This window comes from Rhinopithecus roxellana, chromosome 14 (assembly GCF_007565055.1).
Source record: "Rhinopithecus roxellana isolate Shanxi Qingling chromosome 14, ASM756505v1, whole genome shotgun sequence".
Taxonomy (NCBI): domain Eukaryota; kingdom Metazoa; phylum Chordata; class Mammalia; order Primates; family Cercopithecidae; genus Rhinopithecus; species Rhinopithecus roxellana.
Window position 1 is genome coordinate 3,401,621 of NC_044562.1, and position 19,231 is coordinate 3,420,851.

Below are 19,231 nucleotides of genomic sequence, written 5' to 3' on the forward strand. Positions count from 1 at the left end.
GATTAAAAACAAAACAAAAACAAAAGCATAGAAGGGCATTACATAACGGAAAGGGATCAATGCAACAAGAAGAGCTAACTATTCAAAATGTATATGTACCCAATACAGGAGCACCCAGATTCATAAAGCAAGTTCTCAGTGACCTACAAAGAGACTTAGACTCCCACATTATAATAGTGGGAGATTTTAACACTCCACTGTCAATATTAGACAGATCAATGAGAGAGAAAATCAACAAGGATATTCAGGGCTTGCACTCAGCTCTGGACCAAATGGACCTAATAGACATCTACAGAACTCTCCACCCCAAATCAACAGAATATACATTCTTCTCAGGACCACATCACATTTATTCTAAAATTGACCACCATAATTGGAAGTAAAACACTTCCCAGCAAATGCAGAGAATGGAAATCAGAATAGTCTCTCAGACCACAGTGCAATCAAATTAGAACTCATGACTGAGAAATTCACTCAAAACCACACATCTACATGGATACTGAACAACCTGCTCCTGAATGACTACTGGGTAAGTAATGAAACCAAGGCAGAAATAAATAAGTTCTTTGAAACCAATGAGAACAAGGACACAATGAACCAGAATCTCTGGGAAACAGCTAAAGCAGTCTTTAGAGGGAAATTTATAGCACTAAATACCCAAAGGTGAAAGCAGGAAAGATCTAAAATCAACATTGTAACATCACAATTAAAAGAACTAAAGAAGCAAGAGCAAACAAATTCAAAAGCCAGCAGAAGACAAGAAATAACTAAGGTCAGCACAGAACTGAAGGTGATAGAGACATGAAAACTCCTTCAAAAAAATAAGTGAATCCAGGAGCTGGTATTTTGAAAAGATTAACAAAATAGAAAGACCACTAGCCAGACTCATAAAGAAGAAAATAGAGAAGAATCAAATAGACACAATAAAAATGAGAAAGGGGATATCACCACTGATCCCACAGAAATACAAATTACCATCAGAGAATACTATAAACACCTCTATGCAAATAAACTAGAAAATCTAGAAGAAATGGATAAATCCCTGGACACATACATTCTCCCAAGACTAAACCAGGAAGAAGTTGAATCCCTGAATAGACCAATAACAAGTTCTGAAGAGGCAGTAATTAATAGACTACCAACCAAAAAAAGCCCAGGACCAGACAGATTCATAGCCAAATTCTACCAGAGGTACAAAGAGGAGCTGGTACCACTCCTTCTGAAAATATTCCTAACAATAGAAAAAGAGGGACTCCTCCTTAACTCATTTTATGAGGCAGCATCATCCTGATACCAAAGCCTGGCAGAGACACAACAAAAAAAGAAAATATATATCTTTTAACTGCAATATCATGAGAGAATTAGCACTGATGCTCCAAGATATCCATTGAATGTTATGAATTAGCTTCTCACATGTATCCCTAAAATGGTACTCATTGGAACAATTAAGAAAATTGTCACTCCAAACATTTTCTATGTAATGTGGTTCAATGTGGAACTGCAGATAAGAAACTTCAATTAAGATGGATTGATTAGCATGAGTTAACTTGTTATTCAGAAACCTAAAATTTCCAAGTTTGCAAACTTGAGGACCAGACTCTAAGATGTGGCACTCATACTAAATTTTTTATTAATGGGCAACGAGTTTGCTTTCCTATGCATCAACTTTTTCTCTTATCTATACTTTCCTTTGCATTGTAAACTAATGGTGAAAAAACTCACTGTTTGGTCCAACTTTGTATAGTATTCTTCTCAACATAATATTTAGTCATTGAAGAGGATTATAAGAGATGCCTTTTACTCTATTTGTTAATTCTTTAACTACTGGGATATATATTTTCAATAAATCAACAAAACCTAATACATTTTGATCAATTACCATAATGACAAATAGTATGCTAAGTGCTTTTAAAATATTCTCTGTTAGTTTTCATAACATTATTAAATAAAAGCTATCATTAACTCCATTTTACAGGAAGAGACTCCAAGGCTTAGAGAGCTTGTCATTGCCACTTGGTGGTAAAGCTGGGATTTAAATTCACAAAATCTGATGCCACAGTCCAAAAAATGTTTCCCCTTGTAGCTATTATGTCATGTTCACTATAGTACAAAATAGTTGAACATATTCTGTTTTGGATTTTGCCTCCAGATTACTATTTTATTATAAACAATATATTATATATAGAGTTTTCCAGTAAGTAGGCAAACTGTTTATATTGTCTCAACTTATCAAGGTAATAATTCTATGAAGTAGGGAGAATAACCTATGATAAAATTACTCTTATCAATGCTATTCCTCTTGACCACCAATCAAGGTAGTATAGAACTTTATTATCCATTTTTAATTAGGAAAATGAAGCTTGGACAAAATAAAGATATGCCCAAGGTAACATATGCCATGCAGTGGTGCCAAGATGAGCACATAGACCTTCTAACTTGACTGCACTGCACACACTGTCTTTCATCAGATCTCCCTGTGAGGTAACTGTGATCTTAATATATCGTATTATATACATGTTGCTTGATATAAAACTCTCAATACAGATATAAGTATGACCTTTTCCAAGAAATCCTCTTTCTCCAGTTTAGCTAGATGTCATTTCTCCCTTTTTTTTTGCCTTTTATTTCATGTTTTCCATCTTATATTATTTTTAGGTATTTCCTTTTTTTTTCTCTTAAATCTTAATATCTGCAAGAGAAGACAATCTCTCTGTTTCTTCCTCTGACTCTGATTATAGTGCGCAACCTACAGTGCTAGGTACACCATGCACATTAGTGCAATGAGAAACTTGATTACTAATTGTCTATCACTATCTGAAAAGACTGGATCAAAGGAAGACACTAATCATATCAATTCATGTAATCTTTTGACCTTCATGCTATCCCATGCTTATATGTAACTACTGGTTTCAAAATTCTTTTTATTTTATTTTCTAAGAGACAGGGTCTCACACTATCGCCCAGACTGGATTGCAGTGGTGGGATCATACCTCACTACAACCTTGAACTTCTAGGCTCAAGCAGTCCTTCCACCTGATCTTCCCAAGTAGCTGGGATGACAGGCATGAGTTACTATGCCGGTATTACAGGAGTTATTAAGAAATTAAGTTAGGCAGTTAGAAAGGGTAAAAGAGTCCTCGGTAAGGTTTTTTCTTTTAAGAAAAAAGCAGCCCCCAAAACATTTTGTTTCTAACAGAAAGTGGCCTGAAAAACCAGACCTGCGAGCATTGATAGAAAAGCCACAGGTTTACATATGTACATACAGGCGGCTAAGAGCCAGGTCTACCCAATATGGTGGTTCCCGCTACTTTTTCTTTGTTGCCACATGTGCGGACACTATGGCGGGCAGCCAGGACAAGGCCACTTGCGCCAGGTAGCCACATTTGCATAATGAAAAGCTAGGGAGGGAGGGACGGCCAGTTTTTTCCAAAGCTTAAGTGAATGAGATACCTGATCAAACCAATCCCCTGAACCCTATGCAAATCAGATACTGCCTCCTGGAGCCTCGTAATATAACCGACCCCTTTCCGCAGAAGGCAGGGTTATTCCGTTGGGCGCCCTCCTCCTTCTGTATGGGGGAGCTGTTGTTCTCTTCTTTCTTGCCTACTAATCTTTCTACTCCTTAATCCACTCCACGTGTGTCTGTGTTGCTAATTTTCTCTGCAGACGACCAAGGACCCTGGGTGTTTCCTCAGACAACAGAGCCATATCACTGGGATCCCAAAATTCTTTTGTACCTTTTCTCACCAGGGGAAAAAAAAAAAAAAAAAAAAAAAAAAAAAAAAAAAAAAAAAAAATTAACCAAGTTTCAGTAGATACCAGAAAGTTTGTGGGTGGGCTAGCGTTTACCATTACTCTGACTGGAAAAAAAATAAATAAATAAAAAAATAATAATAATAATAAAAACAAAATTGTGGGGTCCAGAGTGTTGCTTTATAATAAAAATAGCACATCATAAATTTATAATTTTCTACTCAGGATACAATATACTTAATAAATCAAATGCTTTTGCATTAATACCAGATTTAATATTAATATTAAATTATTAGCAATTTAAGAAATGTATATAGTGCTTTTCCTGTGTGTATATTAAATTTATTTTGCACCTAAGATTTATTTTGACTGTATGTTCGTTTCATCACTTAATATTAAATCTCCAAAGATTACATACTTCCTTGGCCCCAAGTCCTGTACATTTTTTACTATTCCTCTAAAATCCTAAAAATCTCATGGTTAGTATTACTAAAGCGGCTAAATTATCCATTGGATCATCAAACATTATTGGATGTACACCATGTGCCCAGTTGGATGGTAGGAGCTGGGTGAACAAGGATCAATATCTTCTATCTTCCTAGGGGCCCACCCTTTGGTGGGCTCAATAACTTTTAATCCAGGCACTACTGCTAATTTCTCATTTATATGTAGTCAATTTCTTAATGCCATTAAGCAGTTTCTTTTTATAACAGGAAACAAAAATGAATCATATAAAATAATTTCCTCACCACACATTATTTGAGATAATATTATTATTATTATCTTGTTTGTTTTTTGAGATGGAGCCACACTCTGTTGCCCAGGTGGGACTACAGTGGCGCCATCTCAGCACACTCCAACCTCTGCCTTCTGGGTTCAAGCATTTCTCCTGCCTCAGCCTTCTGAATAGCTGGGATTGCAGGCACCTGCCAGCACGCCAGGCTAATTTTTGTATTTACAGTAGAGACGGGGTTTCACCGTGTCAGCCAGGCTAGTCTTGAACTCCTGGCCTTAGGCGATCAGCCTGCCTCAGTCTCCCAAATTGCTGGGATTATAGGCTTGAGCCGCTGCGCCCAGCCGAAATATTGTTTTTAAAAGTCATTTTTAAGCAATATTGGACACTGATCTTCTGCATTGAAATGAAATTAGACTCTCTCGTAATTGTTTAAAAATTTCCATTAGGTTTATCTAAATTTAACTGTTCTGTTCCTGTATCAAGATTTTATAGAGTGGGTTCAATTATCCAAGTACTTTTGCATCAAGTCCCGATGTCAAAATTCACTGAATTTAAAGCATTTTAAATCATGTTTTTCCAGAATCCTAAGCATATCTAAAACATTAGTTTGATTGTAACTGGGTTGTTTAACACTCTAAGTAACTCTCTAAAAATGTCATGAACATCTGTAACATTATGTATACATAATGACCTTGTGCTTCCAGAATCTTACATATAGAAAAATAATGACTTATAATCCTGGGGTCATATAAGTAAAACTGCTTGATTATTTTAATTCACCAGAACATGATAATTAACTTAACTTTTCTTATTTATGTTAGCATGTGATATAAAAAATCTGAAGACCACTGCAGAACTTCACTTATCTAACTTTACATAAAAACGTTTTCCTTTCTGTTAAGTTGACTTATTTTAGGTGAGCATGTTATTATTATTTTGACCCAGAGCTTCAAGAGAAAACGACTACTTGCAGTTAGAATGCATTCTCGATGAACAGTGTGGCATATTCAGAAGCAATGAGTAACGTGTACAAACTGTGAGGTAGATAGATCTTAAAAACATGCCACTGAGAAAAAAAATAAGTTTAAAATACAAACATAAAATTCATATTACACAAGAACACAAGCAAATAAAAGGATTATATGTATGTGTGTGTAATATGTATGTATACACACACGTATGCGCCTGCACACACACCCTTCTATATGGGAAATATGTTAAAATGGTTGCCCTTTTTGGTGAGTAGCGAAATGGAAGTAGGGAATTGAGACAAAGGGAAATAAATATTAACATGGAACAAAACAAGAGCCTTGCCCAGATCACTTTTGTCATGAACTGAGACACCATGATTGATTTTATCTCTCTGTATCCTCTGTATCTGAGGCTCAGAAAAAGAAATAAATAAAAAAGAAAGGAAAGAAAGAATATTACTCTCATTTAAAAACCAGTGTAACCTTTTAACACAGTTAATTTTGGTCTGTTATGTATATTGCAATCTCTAAAGAACAGTGACAACTAAACATTGAAACACACGTCAGCCCTTTCTTTACTTTCCCCATATGTTCAATTATACTCAATAATTTTGGAGATGGGGGGTCTCAAATGTATCAAAGACATCACAGAATAGACAGAGGAGTTTCTAGCACAATCCTCCATTAAATTCTATTCACTCATCTTCTCAGGTGCTTCTGTGAGTTCTCTTGCCCTTGTCAGTAGACTGCTATCTTTCCAGATATGATGCTTAGCCTCTATTCCATAGATGTTAGCAGTTCAGCTTTGTCTTAGAGACAATGTGGTATGGGATGACAAGGGACAGTGGTTCCCAGTGGATTCACAGTCATAACGCCTCTGTTCAAATCTCAGGTTGGCTGCTGACTAGCAGTTTGTCCCTAGGATCATTACTTAACCTCTATGTATCTGTAAAATGAATGGAATAATTCTACTCATGTGGTTATTATGCAACGTAAATAATTATTTGGATATGTAAAGCACTTAGTACTGAGAGGGAGTAAGCCTTCAATACATGTTATGACAATTAGTCCTTTAATAATAAACTTGTACACCATTTGACAAATCAAAAGTTTTGCAGTTTACAAGACCAACACTCTTCAGAAAGCAGTCATATAATGTACTATTGTGATGCTACTCAGATCGTGTTCCACAGTTTGGGGGTCTGTAAATTGGTCGTTATAAGTCTGTGATAAGCACAGATATTGAGAGTGTTTAGAAACTCGTGTGGTGATTTGACTAAGCAATTTTTGTGTATTGAATCTAAAAATTAAGCACATCAGTTTAGTGCTGTTTTATTTTATTTTTCTATTAATTCTTTTAATTTTATTTTTAAAACATTGGCCTGCAATGAGCTAGGATTAACAAAAACAACAATTACAATACAACTGGTCCTTTACCACATATAATTTGAGCAGTCCTGCTTTATAGTTACTCTTTTATCTTAAGTGATTTTTACCACATTCTTCCTGCCACTTTGTAATATTCTCTCAGAGAGAAATTAAAGAACCTGTACTTTTCTCCATGTTATTACACATGGGCATTGCATGTCTATAGAGAATAATTGGAAGATTTCTACGAATTTTATAAAATGAATGATATTTCATTAAATAAGAATATAACCGGCCGGGTGCGGTGTCTCATGCCTGTAATCCCAGCACTTTGAGAGGCCGAGGCGGGCGGATGGCGAGATCAGGAGATCGAGACCATCCTAGCTAACACGGTGAAACCCTATCTCTACTAAAAAAAAAATACAAAAAAATTAGCCGGGCGTGGTGGCGGGCTCCTTTAGTCCGAGCTACTCGGGAGACTGAGGCAGGAGAATAGCGTGAACCCAGGAGGCGGAGCTTGCAGTGAGCCCAGATCACGCCACTGCCCTCCAGCCTGGGTGACAGAGTGAGATCCTGTCTCAAAAAAAAAAAAAAAAAAAAAAAGGAATATAACCACTTACTCTTCTCTTATAGAGTATTGAAGTTATTAATTTTATTCTCTATTATTATAAATAGCATAAAAATGAATATCCTCATATATTAACTTTTTCATAAAATTATTTCCTAAAAATTAATTTCTAAATGTGAAATCGGATCATCAGAAAGAAATGTTTAAGTGTTTGTTATACATTGACAAATTTCTTTCTAAAACATTGTACTAATTTGCAGCATCTCAAACAGTGCTCGTGGGTATGCCAATTTTCTCGTGATTATCCACATTATATTATGAATAAATAACTCTTGACTTTCAAACTCCAAGCTTAATTCCCATGAAGACTGAATGAACATTTTGCTTTTTAATTATTTGCTTTCAATTTGTGCAAACTTCAGTATAATTTAGTTACTTGCACTACAGTCTTCCTTTCCTGATTTGTCACTTGACCTACTTGTAAATTTTATTATTTGAATTTCTCATGTTAGTTATTAGGTCTTTGCATTTCACATGTGCTAGAAATGAGTATTTCTAGCTTGCTGTATTTTAATTTTGCTTCTGCTACTTTTGAGGAAGCTATTAATACTGTTAAAATGAATATATTTTCTTTTATATTTCTGACTTTCTTATAATACTTCAGAATCCTTTTTTCATATGCAACATTTATTTGAATTTTACCAATATTATAATATAGCTAATTGGTTTATTTGCTTACTTGGTATTTTTAATACAAGTAGTTCTCTCTGTGTGACAGTTTTAGGACTATAATAATAAAATACCCAACCATGTAAAGCAATTTTATTAATGAGTAGGACTATTCTGATTGTTCTGTGACCTTTAAAATTTTCGGTCAAAACAGTAAACACTTTCTTAATGTTGGTTATAGATGTACAGATATGCAAAACCTCAGTAAAATTAATATTTACTTAGTACACCATAATTTAAAACCTTAGAGACATTGAGAGCCAAAGTGTTCTCTTTCCTAAAAAACTTTTTTTCTTTTTGTATAAGTTATGATGAGAAAATGATATGTTTTCATGCTCTGGTAAGTTATCTTACTCCTTTCCAAGTTTGAGTCAGCTTCCAACATTTTACCCTTTGTGCTTAAAATGTTATAGAATATGTTTGAGAGTTCCTGTGAAGTTTTTATGAGTACCACCTTTTCTGGGACATCTTCATCATTTTAATTATAACCACTTTCCTCATTTATGTCACTAAGTTCACCTTTACTATAATAGTTTTCTTTGGCTACATGGCTCTTGAATGGCAGTGTTAACATTCTCACAGTCAGCTATCGTGTTATTATGCAGTGTAAATAATTATTTGGGTATGTAAAGCACTTAGTGCTGAGAGGTAGTAAGCCTTCAATATACGTTAGTTATGACAGTTAGTCCTTTAATAATAAACTTGTACAGCATTTAGCAAATCAAATTCTGTTTGGATTTGATTCTTTGAATTTACATTCTATTTGAATTTCACTTCCAGCATCTTCACTTTTCTTCATGTCCCTCCTTCTTTTTGCTACACTTCTGTCTTTGTCGATCATTTCTCTCTTTCAATTTTCCATTTTCTGTAAAACGTAGCATAGATTTACCACTGGGAGACAGGGAGGCAACACAGTGCTACACTTTGCTGCCTGGGTGTGGACCTGTTAATAGATGCTCCGAAATCAATTGACAACATTTTGAAACAAGTGCATGGTTGGTGACCGATCATGATGTACATTAAACATTAACTTATTGAGTTGTGGACTAAAGAACTGTAAGCAAAGTTTTTACTTTATGTAATTACTCACAATTCATATACCATGAAAACTGAAATTTAAACTGTGTTGTTAGAGGACTTGTTATTTAACTAAAATGTGGCAATTTAAATTAAACTGTTTTTGGGGACTGGTGTTAATAAACTAAATCATTGTTACTGAAATTTCTTCATATCAGAATCATGTAAAAGCAAGGACTATCTGTACTTAACTCATTAATGTATACTTACCAGGGCAATGCTAAGTTGTAGACAGTCTTTATGTGAATTAGAAAAAGGTGCTCCCCCAAGCCCCATAAATCCAACAGTTCAGGTGACATACTGAAAAGGAGATGTAATATAGAGCACCTACTGAACAGCTGTAAGGTACAGCACCTATTGTGATAATATCCACAACTGCTTCCTAAGAGAAATTTTATCTTGCTCACGAGTAGGACAACTTTATCCTGCCATTTCCGGGCAGAGGGTATAGTGGCCAGCTCAGCTAATACTGCCTGTAGCACTATGCTTAACGTGAAACATAAAATAGCTAGTGGCCGAGGATTAAAATCTTGGAATCACTGTTGTTTAATAAAAATGAAAGGGTCAGTAGAAAGAACCATAATTAATAGAAAAGAATCCTGAAAGACCCTTGATTAAACTAGACCAGAGAAAAACAATACACTTGGCCTCACCTTAGGTCTGTCCTCCATTGAACTGTTTTTCCCGAAATAAATGATTATCTTTTCCCATCTACCTCCAATGAGCCTGTTACATAGCAAATAACATTATGAAGTGAGTTGTTTTGTTTACTGGAAGAATTATTGTTTGGAAAATACAATGTTTTTGTTTTTAGGATTTTCTTTTTTGAGAATTCACAGAAGTAATTTTTCTCTTGCTTTAGTATTAGGAAGATGATATTCACCTTAAACAAAACTTTTTTTTTCCTTTTTTCTTTAATTTTTTAAAAATTATGATAGTTTATGGGGGTACAGGTGGTTTTGGGGTACATGGATAAGTTCTTCAGTGGTGATTTCTGAGATTTTAGTGCACCCATCACCTAAGCAGTGTATTCTGTACCCAATATGTTGTCTTTTATCTCTTACTTCTGCAACCATCACTCACCTCAAGTCCCCAAATTCATTATATCATTCTTATGCTTTTGTGTCCTCATATCTTAGCTCCCACTTACAAGTGAGAACATACAATATTTAGTTTTCCATTTCTGAGTTACTTCACTTAGAAAAATGACCTCCAGCTTCATCCAAGTTGCTACAAAAGACATTATTTTGTTCCTTTTTATTACTGTTATTCTACTGTGTATATATGCTACACTTTTTATCCGTTGGTTGATGGACATTTAGGTTGGTTCCATAGGTTTGCCATTGTGAATTGTGCTGCTATAAACATCCGTGTGCATGTGTCTTTTTTATATAATGACGTCTTTTCCTTTTGATAGATACCCAGTAATGAGATTGCTGGATCGAATGGTATTTCTACTTTTAATTCTTTAAGGAATCTCCATATTGTTTTCCATAGTGGTTGTACTAATTTACATTCCCACCAGCAATGTAAAAGTGTTCCCTTTTCATCACATCCAGCCCAATAGCTATAGTTTTTCGACTTTTTAATAATCATCATCATTGCAGGAGTAAGGTGGTAATTCATTGTGGTTTTCATTTGCATTTCCCTGATGATTAGTGACGTTGAGCATTTTTTCACGTTTGTTGGCTGTTTGTATATCTTCTTTGGGGAAATGTGTATTCATGTCCTTTGCCCAGTTTTGATGGGACTATTCATTTTTTTCTTGCTGATCTGTTTGCGTTCCTTTATTCTGGATACTAGTTCTTTGTCAGATGCATAGTTTGCGAATATTTTCTGTCACTCTATAGGTTGTCTGTTTACTCTGCTGACTATTTCTTTAGCTCTACAGAAACCTTTTAGTTTGATTAGGTCCAATTTATTTATTTTTTGTTTTTGTTGCATTTGTTTTTAGAGTTTTAGTCATGAATTCTTTGCCTAAGCCAATGTCAAGAAGAGTTTTTCCAGTGTTATCTTCTAGAACTTCGATGGTTCAGGTCTTAGATTTAAGTCTTTAATCCATTTTGAGTTGATTTATTTATAAGAGAAGAGATGGGGATCCAGTTTCATTCCTCTACATATGAGTGTCAGTTTCACAGCACCATTTATTGAACAGGGTGTCCTTTCCCCAGTTTGTGTTTTCGAATGTTGCAACAAAGATCAATTAGATATAAGTATTTTGCTTTATTTCTAGGTTCTCTATTCTGTTCCATTTGTCTATGTGCCTATTTTTAAACCAATACCATGCTGTTTTGGTAAATATAGCCTTGTAGTATAATTTGAAGTCAGGTAATGTAATGCCTCCGGATTTGTTCTTTTTGCTTAGCATTGCTTTGGCTATACAGGCTGTTATTTGGTTCCATATGAATTTTGAGATTTTTTTTTTCTATTTCTGTGAAGAATGATGATGGTATTTTGATGGGAATTGCGTTGAATCCATAGATTGCTTTGGGCACTATGACCATTTTCACAATATTGATTTTTCCATCCATGAGCATGACATGCATGTATTGTCATTTGTATGTGCCATCTATGATTTCTTTCAGCAGTGTTTTGCAGGTTTCCTTGTAGAATATTTCACCTCCTTGGTTAAGTATATTCCTAAGTATGTATGTATGTATGTATGTATGTTCTTATTTATTTTGCAGCTATCATAAAAGGGATTGAGTTCTTGATTTAATTTTCAATTTTCATCTTGGTCATTGTTGGTCATTGTAGCAGTGCTACTAGTTTATGCATGTTGATTTTGTATCCTGAGACTTTAGCAAATTCCTTGATTAGATCAGGAGCTTTTTGGATGAGTCTTTAGGGTTTTCGGGTATAAGATCATATCACTGGTGAGCAGCAACAGTTTTTCACTTAATCTTTTTCAATTTGGATTTTTTTAAAAAAATTTATTTCTCTTGCCTGATTGCTCTGGCTAGAACTTCCAGTACTATCTTGAATAAAAGTCATGAAGGTGGGAATCCTTATCTTGTTCCAGTTATCAGAGGGAATGCTTTCAACTTTTCCCCTGTTCAGTATAACGTCAGCTGTGGGTTCGTCATATATGGCCTTTATTACTTTGAGATAAATCTCTTCTATGCCTATTTTGTTGAGGGTTTTTATCATAAATGGATACTGGACTTTATCAAATGCATTTTTCTGTATTTGTTGAGATGATCACATATAGTTTTTGTTTTTAATTATGTTTATGTGATATATTGTATTTATTGACTTGCATATGTTAAACCATTCCTAAATCCCTGGGATGAAACCAACTTGATCATGATGTATTACCTTTTTGATGTGCTGTTGGATTTGGTTAGCTGGTATTTTGTTGGGGATTTTTGCAACTATCTACATCAGGGATATTGGTCTGTAGTTTTCTTTTTTTTTAGTTATGTCCTTTGCTGGTTTTGGTATTAGGGTAATACTGGCCTCATAGAATGATTTAGGGAGGATTTCTTCTTTTTCTATCTTTTAGAATATTTTTAGTAGGATTGGTACCAATTCTTTGAATGTCTGGCAGATTTCAGCTGTGAATCCATCTGGCCTTGGATGTGGTTGTTGTTGTTGACAATTTTATTTTTTTTATTACTGATTCAATCTCACTGCATGTTATTGGTCTGTTCAGAGTTTCTATTTCTTCCTGATTTAATCTAGGATGGTTATATATTTCCAGGAAATGATCCATTTTCTCTAGATTTTCTAGTTTGTGTTCATAAAGATGTTCGTAGTAGTGTTGAATGATCTTCTGTATTTCTGTGGTATTGGTTGTAATAATTCCCGTTTCATTTCTAATTGAGCTTATTTGGATTTTCTCTCGTTTTCTTGGTTAATCTTGCTAACGATTTGTCAATTTTGTTTATGTTTTCAAAGAACTAACTTTCAATTTTATTTATTGTATTTTTATTTTTGTTTCAATTTCATTTAGTTCTGCTCTGATTTTTGTTATTTCTTGTCTTCTGCTAGGTTTGAGTTTGGTTTGTTCTTGTTTCTCTAGTTCCTTGAGGTGTGACATTAGGTTGTCAATTTGTGCTCTTTTAGACTTTTTGATGTAAGCATTTAACACTATGAATTTTCCTCTTAGCACCACTTTTGCTATATCCCAGATGTTCTGATAAGTTATGTCACTATTATCATTTATTTCAAAGGATTTTTAAATTTCTTCTGGGTATCATTGCTAACCCCAAATAATTCAAGAGTAGACTATTGAATTTCCATGTGTTTGTTTAGTTTTGAGGGTTTCTTTTGGAGTTGATTCCCAGTTTTATTCCACTGTGGTCTGAGAGGATACTTCATATGATTTGCAGTTTCTTAAATTTATTGAGACTTGTTTTGTGACCTATCATATGATGTATCTTGGAGAATGTTCCATGTACTGATGAGAAGAATGTATATTCTGCAGTTGTAGGGTAGAATGTTCTGTAAATATCTGTTAAGTCCATTTGTTCTAGAGTATAGTTGTTAGGAAGATTTTTGAAGAAAGGAAGTGAGAGAGAAGGCAACTCATCAGCCAAACAGGTTTATTTGCAAGAATAAGCCCTCGAGGGGTTCCAGTCAGGAATCTGCCTGAGACCCTGATCACTTACAAGCTGAGGTTTTTAGGATGAAGTTTCTATAAGGGAGGGGTTGGGGAAGTGCTGGCAGGTTGGAACCACAGGGGGCTGGGTAAGGATGTAGTAAGGGTCAGTCAGCCTTCATTGTAGTCAAGGTTGTTATGTTCTGTTAAAGGTAGGGGTGAAGTTGACCTTTGCTTTGTTTTTGGAAACACCATCACCAAGGCAGAAAACACAGCCACCAAGGTAGAAAAATGGCATCATTTTGTTAATTGTCACAATAGTGTAAGTCCATTTTTGTTGACCTTCTCTCTCAATGACAGTATAGTATTGAAATCCCCCACTATTATTGTATTGCTGTGTATCTCATTTCCTAGGCCTAGCAGTAATTTTTTTATAAATCCGGGAGCTCCAGTGTTAGGTTCATATAAATGTAGGATTGTGATATCTTATTGGACTAATTATTTTACCATTATATGTGTCCTTCTTTGACTTTTTTTACTATTGTTGCATTAAAGTCTGTTTTGTCAGATATAAGAATAACTATTTCTGCTCACTTTTGGTTTCCATTTGCATGGACTATCTTTTTCCACTCCTTCACCTTAAATTTATATGGGTCTCTATGTGTTAGATGAGTCTCTTGAAGTAGACATTTGGTTGGCGTTTTTAATCTATTCTGCCATTCTCTATCTTTTAAATGGAGTATTTAGGCCATTTACATTCCATGTTAATATTGAGATGTGAGGTACTGTTCTATTCATTATGTTAGTTGTTACCTAGATACTTTTGTTGTGGTTGTTGTTGTTTGTTTCTTTTTTCATTGTGTTATTGTTTTATAGGCCCTGTGAGATTTGTGATTTAAGGAAGTTCTATTTTGGTGCACGTCAAGCTTGTCTTTCAAGAGTTAAAGCTCCTTTTAGCATTTCTCGTAGTTCTGGTTTTGGTAGTGGCAAATTCCCTCAGCATTTGTTTGTCTGAAAAATACTTTGTATCTTCCTCGTTTATAAATCTTAGTTTTGCTAGATAGGAAATTCTTGGCTGACGATTATTTTGTTTATGGAAACTAAAGATAGGACCTCCATCCCTTCTGGCTTAGAAGGTTTCTGCTGAGAAATCTACTGTTAGTATGATAGGTTTTCCTTTATAGGTTATCTGAGCTTTTGCTTCACAGCTCTTAAAATTCTTTCCTTCATGTTGACTTTAGATAGCATGATGGCTATGTGCCTTGGTGATGATCATTTTGCAATGAATTTCCCAGAAGTTCTTTAAGCTTCTTGTATTTGGATACCTAGATTTCTAACTAGGCTAGGAGAGTTTCCCTCAATTATTCCCTCAAATAAATTTTCCAAACTTTTAGACTCCTCTTCTCCCTCAGGAACACCCGTTATTCCTACATTGGCCGTTTTACATAATCCCACATTGTTAAGACACTATTCTTTATTTTTTAAATTCTTTTTTCTTTATCTTTGTCTGATTGGCTTAACTCAAAAGCATTGTCTTTGAGCTCTGGAATTCCTTCTTCTACTTGGTCTAATCTATTGTTGAAACTTTCCATAGCATTTTGCATTTCTCTAAGTGTGTCTTCCATTTCCAAAAATTCTGACTATTCTTTATGATGTCTATCTCTTTTGAAAATTGTTCATTCATACCCTGTGTTTTTTTTTTTTTTTTTTTTTTTTTTTTTTTTTTTAATTTCTTTATGTGGCTTTCACCTTCCTCTGGTGTGGGGAAAAGAAAGAGAGATCAGATTGTTACTGTGTCTATGTAGAAAAGGAATACATAAGAAACTCCATTTTGATCTGTGCAAAGAAAAATGGTTTCTGCTTTGAGATGCTGTTAATCTGTAACATTAGTCCCAACCCTGTGCTCACAGAAACATGTGCTGTATTGAATCAAAGTTTAAGGGATTTAGGGCTGTGCAGGATGTGTCTTGTTAACCATATGTTTGCAGACAGTATGCTTGGTAAAAGTCATTGCCATTCTCCATTCTCTAGTAACCAGGGACACAATGCACTGCAGAAAGCCGCAGGGACATCTGCCCAAGAAAGCCTGGCTATTGTCCAAGGTTTCCCCAAACTGAGACAGCCTGAGATATGGCCTTGTGGGAAGGGAAAGACCTAACCATCCCTCAGCCTGACACCCATAAACGGTCTGTGCTGAGGAGGATTAGTAAAAGAGGAAGGCCTCTTTGCGGTTGAGATAAGAGGAAGGCCTCTGCCGCAAGTCCCTGGGAACAGAATGTCTCCGTATAAAGCCAACTGTTCCTTCTATTCTGAGATAGGAGAAAACTGCCCTGTGGCTGGAGGCGAGACACGCTGGCAATAATACTGCTCTGTTACTCTTTGCTACACCGAGATGTTTGGGTAAAGAGAAACATGCACATCCAGGCACAGTACCTTCCCTTGAATTTATTTATGATGCAGATTCCATTAATCACATGTTTTCCTGCTGACCTTCTCCCCACCATCACCCTGTTCACCCTGTTCTCCCACCGCACTCCCCTTGCTGAAATAGTGAAAACAGTAATAAATACTGAGGGAACTAGGAGACTGGCGCCAATGCAGGTCCTCGCATGCTGAGTGTGCTGGTCCCCTGGGCCCACTGTTCTTTCTCTATACTTTGTCTCTGTGTCTTATTTCTTTCTTTCTTTTTTTTACACTTTACATTCTAGGGTACATGTGCACACCATGCAGGTTTGTTACATATGTATACATGTGCCATGTTGGTGTGCTGCACCCGTCAACTCATCATTTACATTAGGTATATCTCCCAATGCCATCCCTTCCCCCTCCTCTCACCCAACCTTTTCTCATTTTCTTAGTCTCTCATCCCATCTGATGAGAAACAACCACAGATGTGGAGGGGCAGGCCCCTTTCGCTCTGGCATCTCCTTGAGGAGCTTAATTATCAACCTTCTGATTTCTTTATCTGGTATTTCAACGATTTTATCTTGGTTTGGATCCATTGCTGGGGAGTTAGTGTGATGTTTTGGGGTTGTTATAGAACCCTGTTTAGTCATATTGCCAGAATTACTTTTCTGGTTTCTTCCCATTTGAGTAGACAATTTCTTCAAACTGTTCTTGAATTTATTTTTGATCTCCCTATATACTTTTTAATGTCTTTTTCCCCTTCTTAAAGACCTGACTTTAATGTTTATTATTTATTGTAGCCTAATTTGATTCTTGGTACTTTTAGGGCTGAAGACTCTGTATGAGTTCCTTAGTTATAGAGAGTCTTTGTGCACTGGCTTTCCCAGATCCTGGTTGTAATGTATGTATTTGTCATGTGAGCAAGTTCACTGTCTGATATGGAGTTGGAATTTCAGGGATCTCTTGAAGCTTATCTCATTCTCTTATGGTGTAAATAGTATTTATTTATTTTGCTTTTCCCCAGTATTTTATTTACTGAGTTGATGATTCAGGCTCCAGGCCAGTAAGGGAGACATCCCTGAGTAGGCACTGATTATAGCTAAAGCAAGTGGGTAGATGTATTACCCAATGGTGGGCAGAGGTCCCAGCCTTGATGAAGATGGCTGAGAGCCCTCAGTTAGGTGGGTTGAAGTTTTATCAGGGTAACGGGTAGAATCTACCTCACGTCCCCTGCCAGGGCAGCAGGAAAGCCATCCACCTCCCTCCCAGCCTCACTCCTATCCTAGTGTTCCAGCTATTCATATCAGACCAGGATCTGGCCCCTTTCCAATAATTCCTCCCTTAGAATGGGCTGTCTGCTTGCACAGTGCCCTCCTCACGCCTGGGAAGTGAGCATGCGCAGTGTGTTTAGGAAGTTGTATGCATGTCCATCTGAGGCTTATCTTCCCTTTTCCAATGGAGTGTCCCCAGAAAGTCACACTCCACCATTTTGTGTCTTAATGCACATGCCCAGGAAGATGCTTCTCCCTGGCACCTGCATTCAATTAACACTTTAGTGCAACAGGGGTGGAGATTAGGAAATGGCTTCTTCTTGGCACAGGCTGCCAATTTATTACTTTTAGAGAGGCAATGTGCTAATTGCTGAATTACCATGTGATATTCCTAGTGGGCTGGGGGATAGCCCACTGCTACCTCACTCATGCCTGTCTAACTACCTGTAACACCTCTGCTGTTCAGAAATATTCACAAAGGGAGTGGGAGTGGGGAGAAGCAGTCAGCAGAAAGCCCCCACCCAGCTCCCACGCAGTTGGTGAGGCTGGTCTCACTCCCGCAGTGTTCCCTAATAATTCCTAGGTTTAAATACAGGAAGTCTGCTAATAGAATTCAGACCTGCCCCAGGCCGTAAGCTTCCCTGCATAGATAGCAAGCACAGCTTTCAGGCCACGCTCCTCCCCTTCTGCCCATAAAGCTGAGCTTCTAGCTTCCGTGTTCATGTCTGCAGCACACTTCCTGCTGGCCCCCAGGTTCTGGTCAAGGGAGTTTGTCCCGGTCAAGATCATATCCTAAAATTCAGCTGGGAGCTTCTTTCATCTTGCCACCCCTCCCTGAGTTCTTTGGCTGATTTCTTCAGGAGCCCGCCTGTGAGATATAGTCAGAAGTGAATTCCCTGGGTTTACTGTGGAGATCAGGAATGACCGCAAGACACTTTTGCTGTTGCTTCTACTTTAATATTTCATGCAGCTTCCTAAATTAAAGCATGCCAGCCCTGGGCAAGGTTAAGCCCTTCTCCCTGGCCTGGATTTTCAGATTCCCTGGTGGGGACATGTGCTTAGAGGCAGAATCTCCGCATCTCATACTGTAGGAACTCACAGTTTTTCACTTATCTCATGGAGTAGGTTGCAACCTGCCAGTTCCTTCAAAGGATCTATGGATGCTTTTGGGTTTCCTGTTAAATTCCTGCATGGGTTCTTGGGGAGAAAAGAGTCACAGCATGAATCTCTATCCACTATTCTGTACTTCCAAGTGGGACAGGCATGCTAGCGCTACCTCCAGTCTGCCATTTTAAAAAAAGAAAACAAAAAAACTCATTGTTTTTTTCTTACCAAATTGTGTCACTTCCCATATTTCGTATTTCATATTAATTACTGGAAGATTTGTAGTTAAATTTGTATTCTGTAGCTGAAAAATATGTTGGTGGGCACTTCATGTATTGATGGCATGTTTCCTTTATGTTACGTTTCCTTTTCTCATTTTTCTTGTCCCACTTTTTTATTATTTCATTATACTGCTTTTTAAAAAAATCTCATTATATACACACATATACATTTATCTTAAAACCTTTCAGACAAGGATACAAACAAATAGGTGGATATAAATAAAGACTGATTTTATAAAGTTATAAAATCTTTAAAGTGACCTTAAGTCACCAAAAAAAAAAAAAAAAAAAAAAAAGAATTTGTATTTAAAACTTTCATATTCAAATTTGGCACAAAATCATCTGGTCAACAATTTTGTGAGAAAACAGGATTAGCAATCTTGATTAACTTAGAATTTAAAGCCGTTTGCTGGTTTGTTTATCT